The 7069-nt window shown below is 40.0% G+C and overlaps 1 pseudogene; it reads left to right on the top strand.

Annotated features, from left to right (window-relative positions):
- The first annotated feature begins 2411 nt into the window (after positions 1-2411).
- LOC102823524 lies at positions 2412-2757 on the top strand (annotated as a pseudogene).
- The last annotated feature ends 4312 nt before the right edge of the window (positions 2758-7069 follow it).

Here is a 7069-nt window from a genome sequence, read left to right on the forward strand (position 1 = left end):
TTCCTGCTCCAGTAAAGATTTATAGCCTCGGAAACCCTATGCAGGGTCGCTGTGAATCAGAACTGACTCCATGGCACATAACAACAATGACAACAGACTTCTCCTGATAGAAAAGACTCAAAGCAGGAGAGATCCTCTCCTGGTAACCTTGAAGAAGCAAACAACCAGGCTGTGAGCAATTTTGGAAAGAGGTCGTCTCTAGGAGCGGAGATCCTCAGGGAACTGAATTCTGCCAACAGCTTGAATGAGTCCTCGAGTGTCAGATGAGAGTTCAAGGCACAGAAGCAGCCCTTACCAGCACCCTGGGTGAAGAGGATCCAGCTAAGCTGTGCCAGAACTCCTGACCCATGAAAATTCAGATAGTCAGTGTCTGCTGTTCTAAGCTATTAAGTTGTGGTGAGATGTTATTGTTGTTGTTGTTATGTGCCATGGAGTCGGTTCCGACTCATAGCGACACTGCACAGGGTTTCCGAGGATGTTAATCTTTAAGGGAGCAGAATGCCATATCTTTCTCCTGCAGAGCAGCTGGTAGTTTTGAATTGCTGACCTTGAGGTTCGCAGCCCAATTCGTAACCACTACGCTGCCAGAACTCCTTGGTAAGATGTTAGGCAGCATAGAAAACAAATGCATTTATCTTCAGTATGGCCATTCATGTCTTGGGTAAGAGAGTCAGACTGTACAGGGGAGACCACTCATCAAAATTCCTCCTCCCACCTTCATCTGTGGCTCTCAGTAGCATCCCGGCTAAGGAACTTGGCTTGGTGGGAGGTAAAAAAACATCATCTGTGTGTCTCATAAAAGTTTCTAAAGAAGAAGAAAATTGACTCCAGGAGAATGAGGTACAAATGGAAAACCAGCTCTGTTCGTGTTGTATCTGATCGTGGTACTTATTAGCGGCCCTGCTTACTCATTCTGTGACAAAGCATCTGAATCAGACATTAGTGGATCGTCTGTGTAGTTGTGAGAGAGCCATTTGCCTCAAGATAAAGAAACCCTGTTAATATTCTGGGCACGCTTGCAACTCTTGCCTAAGAGGCCATTCCTGCCCACTCATTAGTACCTTGTGGGTGTCAGGACCTTCATTAAGATTCCGCTTCCTTTAATGCGGTCACCTTGGCATGCTTTCTGAATGACCTTAGTGATTTAGGGAGGATTGCGTTTTCCAAATAATAGGCAAGAATACAGGAAGTAATTAGATTTGGTATGTATACTTTGTAGCATTTCATTGGATTGCTCTTAGAAGGGCTCTTAAAGGGAAGTTTCATTTAAATCAGAACAAAGAGGAAGATTGATGCTGCAGGTCAGCATACAGCTTCCAAGTAGATAGATGCTATGACATCAACGCAAAGTGTCTCTTCGGTGCTGAGAGAGGAGAGGAAGGCAAACGCGCCCAACCTGTTCTGGAAAGTTAGTAAGAATTTGGTGAGGGAGGCTGAAGGACTTCTAGGTTGGAATCTACCTAGAATCTACCTCACTCGTCAACCTAGACTGGTGAGGAGGAAACATCAGTTTTTGGGGTGACCATGGATCTCAGAGATGCCTTCAGGAAATAGCTTGGAGCAGAATTTCATAAGCCTAAAGAAAGGTTTCTCGACCTCTGCAGTATTTGTCATTTGGGGCCAAATGATTGTTTTTTTGTTCTGTGAGGGCTGCCTGTGCATTGTAGGATGTTTATATCAGTATTCTTTACCTACTAGATGCCAATAGCATGATCTCTGTTGTAACAACCAAAAATGTCACCAGATATTTCAGAATGTCTCTGGGGGCAAAATCACCTCTGGTTGAGAACCACTGCTCTATAAAACCAGCAAACTCTTGAGGTTTTTGGTCCAATGTCCATTTCTTGTGATATTTTAATTTTCTCAATTTAATTGAACTGAGACTTATTGAGCACTTGCCCTGAGCAACAAACTGTGTGGAATGCTGGAAAAAAGGAAGAGTTTGGCCCTTACTTCTTTCTTGTCTAGAACTAAATGATGAAAAGGCTAGAGATATTTTCATTTCTTCTTTTTTGCCAGAATGTCTAATTGTATAGTGAAGCCTGAAACATATATCAAAGACTCACCCACGAAGGACAAGGCCCGAAATTTCAGAATTAAGTACTGTACGGTGACCTTTCCTAGTCCTGTTATCAAATTTATGTTCTATTTAATAACTACAGACACATCTAAGTCCATAAAGGAGTAAAGGAAAGGGACACTCAGTAAATGCTTAATTCCTGTCACCTCGTAGGACTTTATGGAGTTGATCTAGGCAGTGTCACACACAGAAATGAGCAAATCACAAAATACTTTGCTTGTAATCGGAGTCAGCTTTCTTAACAACATAAAAAAGAGGAGGCTGGGGCTCGGCATAAGCAGGCAGTGCTGTGGGCTGAGTGCTGATCTGACAAGATCTAGTTTGCTGGAGAATGGACAGTGAGGTGCAGAGAGATGGAAGGATCTTGGATTTGATTGATGATTCTTGGCAAGAAGACAAGCTGCCCTATGAGGATGTTGCAATATCTCTGAATGAGCTTCCTGAACAAAACAACCGTGGCACCAGAGTCTGTTAAAGAAAAAGAAATGAAATGCTCGGACTTAACCTTACAGTACCTTCATGAGAATGTTCCCCAACGTCGGAAACTGACACCCAGCGCCTTTCCAATTGATTTGTTTATAATACATTTTTTTTTTAAGTTTTCTAACGTAAACTGTTTAGTGATATATCGGTACTCAAAAATGTATACCTGCTTAATTTGGGGCAGCAACAAGTAAAATGTGAAAATATTTATCAAAATGAGAAACTGATTGCAATTTCTCAAGAATGTGGAGTATTTGACTCTTTGAGGAGATAATTCCTTATTCACCAGCTTCTGTTTGAACATGGTTGTTAAACATTTGCCCTTCACTCTGACTTGGTCTCCCTGTCAGAGTTTAACATTTCCTGATTGCTTATGTATATGCCATGATACAAAGTGCTTGAAGATTAGAGTGAGAAAGGCAGACAAGAAAATTATTAACTTCTCATATACTCACACTTTGAGAAGCAGATGTGTGCTTAACCTATGGATTTTATGGATACATAGGTTTCCCATTCACTGATGCCTGTGATCCCTAAGATTCCCCATGTTCTTTCAACTGTATTGGTACATTTACTAATTAAAAGCTTACCTGATTAAAAAATAAATAAATGAATAAATAAATAAAACAAAACATATTTACTAAAGAAAATACGGAAAAGATAAAAATGAGTTTCCATAGAGTTGTCATCCCACTCATGGCAACCCCTGTGTCTCAGAATAAAATTGTGTTCCATAGGGTTCTCATGGCTGATTTGGGGGGATTTCTTCCAAGGCTCCTTTGGTGAACTTGAACCATCAACCTTTTGGTTAGTAGCTGGAAACTTTTACCATTTTTAAAAAAACTTTTATTGTAGTTTGAATGAAAGTGTACAGAGCCAATTGTTTTCTATTCAACACTATAGATCCATTTTGTTTCATGACATTGGCTACAATTCTGTCAATGTAAAAGTATCCTTCCCATTTTCTCCCTGGGTTCTCCGTTTCCACTTGTCCCTCTTTCCTGCCCCTTCCTGCCTTGTGAGGTTTGTTTTTGGGCAAATGCTGCTTTTTTGGTCTCCTGTGGTCAATTGCACTGAGGAGTACAGACATCCCTGGTGATGCTCTTTACTTTATAGACCTATCTGTTGTTTGACAGAATGTCAGTAAGTCTGGTCTTTCTGACAATTTAGCTCTACTTTTTTTTTTTTTTTTAAGTTTTTATTGTGAATTGAGTGATAGTTTACATGGGAGAACATCGTTTTACACTCATCATTTCATTGCAATGATTACATACTGTACATCATCATTTAACAGTATTTGCTTCTATTCCCGCTGGTTTTGTTTTTTTTTTTTTTGAGGGGGGCGGGGGGAGGATGTACATAAAAACACACAGGAACATACAATAATTTAAACAGCCAAAGGACACATTCTGCAAGCCTGCCTCATGGTCGCCAGCACCCAGTAACTCTCTTTCCATGAGTTCAGAGTCCTCAGCTGCTCTCTCTCTCTATGTCCTCATCTCTGGTGTTGCTGCTTCTCTGGATAGGGTCCCACATTGCGCTCATGCTCATCTGCCTTGATGGTCCTAGGATCTTCTGCTTCTGGATACAAAACTTCTATCTTTACAGTTGTGACAGTCGCAATTAGTCATGCTAACGATTACATACTATTGAATTGTAAGAATATTATCGCCATCTCTTTTCACCAGACCCATTTAGACAAGATGAAAACTATTCAGTGGGGACTCTACCTTACCACGCACACTCTGAAACTAAACTCCCTCTTGAAAACTTGTAAGCCAGTCACTTCATTTTAGGTAGCCAATGTTGCCCGTCCTTATCTATCCTGTACACAGAGGGGATAGCATTGATACTTGATGTGAAGACTCCTTCCCTCTCAGTTGGTATTTTGAGCTATTACATCCATAAGTATAGGTCAAGTTCATCAAATTGCAGCAATTTACACTTGTTCCCTTTATCTATTTTTTTTTTTTCTCCCACTCTGCCCAGAACTTCCCACTGTGATCCTGATCAGAGCAGTCTGTAACCAGGCACCATCTAGCTGTTTCAGTCTTAGGGAAGAGGAGACTATTGTTCACGTGATCCATTAGTCTTTTGAACTAATTGTTTCCTTAAGTCTTTGATTTTATTCACTATTCTTTATTTCTGGATGGGAAGAGACCAATAGTTTCCATCTTAGATGGCCCTGGCATGCTTTTAAGACACCAATTACTACTCACCATAATAGTGGTTACGAGTCAGGCTGCCAACCTCAAGGTCAGCAGTTCGAAACTACCAGCTGTTCCGTGGGAGAAAGATAAGATGTTTTGCTCCTTAAAGATTTACAGCCTCAGAAGCCCTGTACATACAGGGTCACTATAAGTCGGAGCAAACTCCATGGTACTTAACAACAACAAACAATAGGATATGGAGTCTTGATGTGGTGCTGTAGGATAACCACTGGACCGCAATTCAAACCGACCACTAGCTGCTCCTTGGAAATGCTACACAAGGTTGCCATGAGTCAGAACTGTCTTGATGGCACTAAACATCAACAACAGTAGGATATGGAACGTTGTCTTTCTGGACTATTTTATGCCAATTGACCTAGATGTCCTGCACGACTGTGGTTTTAAGTCCCCAAGCTCAGTGACTCATTCCCTCAAGGTGTTTGTTTATGGCTAAGAAGTTTTCAGAACTTTGCGCATGTTTCCACTATATATCCTTGGGAGTCCTGGTATGGTGCTGTAGGGTAAGCACTAGACCAAAACGTTGTTCAAACTGCAAAATCGGTGGTTCAGCACACCAGCTGCTCCTCCAAAACCCTATTCAGGGTTGCTGTGAGTCGGAACCGACTCGATGGCACTTAATAAGAAAATATACATCACATACAAATACATATGTAGAAATGTCATCTGCCAAGCCTATATATGCTCATGGATGTACTCCCATCTTTCTTCCACATATGTTCTGCTTATATACATATACCTATGTATGTACTTGTAGAGAATTACTATTATTATAGGATTGTGTGTATAATAATATTGACCTTTATTGCCTTTTACTTTTGTGTACTTCCTAATGTCTTCCTTCAAGATCTATCTTGAAGTACAATGTTGTCGGTGACAGGATAATATCCATATGGCTACAAAAAGACCAGTTAAAACCCCTATTATTCAAATTTACAGATCAACCACTGAAGTGTTGAAGAGTGATGATGTAATTGAAGACTACTACCAACTCGCTGTGTGTTAATTAGCCAAACTGCAAAGCCGTTTGACCTGCAAGGTCGGTGGTTCAAGCTCACCAGCTGCTCCTCAGAAACCCTATTCAGAGTTGCTATGGGTCAGAACAGACTCAATGGCACTTTACAACAACAACAACCAATCAATTTCAATTGGAAATTGATCAAACATGTGATCAAGATAATTAGTGGTCATTGGAATGTGAAAGTTGGAAACTAAGAGGAAGGATCTATAATTAGAAAATATGACCTTAGTAATAGAAATGGCCTTGGTGATAAAAATGATGCTGGAGATCACATGATACAATTTTTCAAGACCAGTGACTTATTCATTGTTAATGCCTTTTTTCAACAACATAAAAGCTTACTATATACATGGACATCACCAGATGGAATACACAGGAATCAAATTGACTACATCTATGGGAAGAGACAATGAAGAAGCTCAACATTTTCAGCCAAAACAAGGCACGGTGCTGACTATGGAACAGACCATTAGCTACTCATATTGATTGAAGCTGAAGAAAATTAAAGAAAGTCCACAAGAGTCAAAATATGACCTCAAGTGTATCCCACATGAATTTAGAAACCATCTCAAGAACAAATATGAAGCATTAGACACTAATAACTGAAGACCACAAGAGTTCTGTGGTGACATCAAGAACATCATCCATGATGTTCGTGAAAGCAAGAGGTCACTAAAAGCAAAAGGTCATTAAAAAGACAGGAAAGAAAGAAAAGACCAAAGTGGATATTGGATGTCAGAAAATGCTCTGAGCCTTGGTCTTAAACATAGAGAAGCTAAAGCAACAGGAAGAAATGATGAAGTCAAATAGCTGAACTGAACAGAAAATTTCAAAACACAGTTTGAAATGGTAAAGTAAAATATTATAATGAGATTTGCAAACCTGGAGTTGGAAATTCAAAAGGGAAGAACATGCTGAGCATTTCTCAAGCTGAAAAGTAAGGAAAAATTAAAGCCTTGGGATGTAATATTGAAGGATTCTATGTGCAAAATATTAAATGACCCCCTGGAAATATAATAAAAGATGGAAGGAAGTCACAATCACTGTACCAAAACGAATTGGCTGGTGTTCAGTCATTTCAAGGGGTACTATATAAACAGGGTTGTATCATCTGCAAATCGCAAGTGGTTCATGAGTCTTCCTCCAATCCTGATGCCACGATTTTCTTCATAGAACCCAGCTTCTTGGATTATTTGCTCAGCATACAGGTTGAATAAGTATGGTGAAAGAATACAACCCTGTCTCACACCTTTCCCA

The sequence above is a fragment of the Chrysochloris asiatica genome, unplaced genomic scaffold, assembly GCF_000296735.1.
Source record: "Chrysochloris asiatica unplaced genomic scaffold, ChrAsi1.0 scaffold00018, whole genome shotgun sequence".
Taxonomy (NCBI): Eukaryota; Metazoa; Chordata; class Mammalia; order Afrosoricida; family Chrysochloridae; genus Chrysochloris; species Chrysochloris asiatica.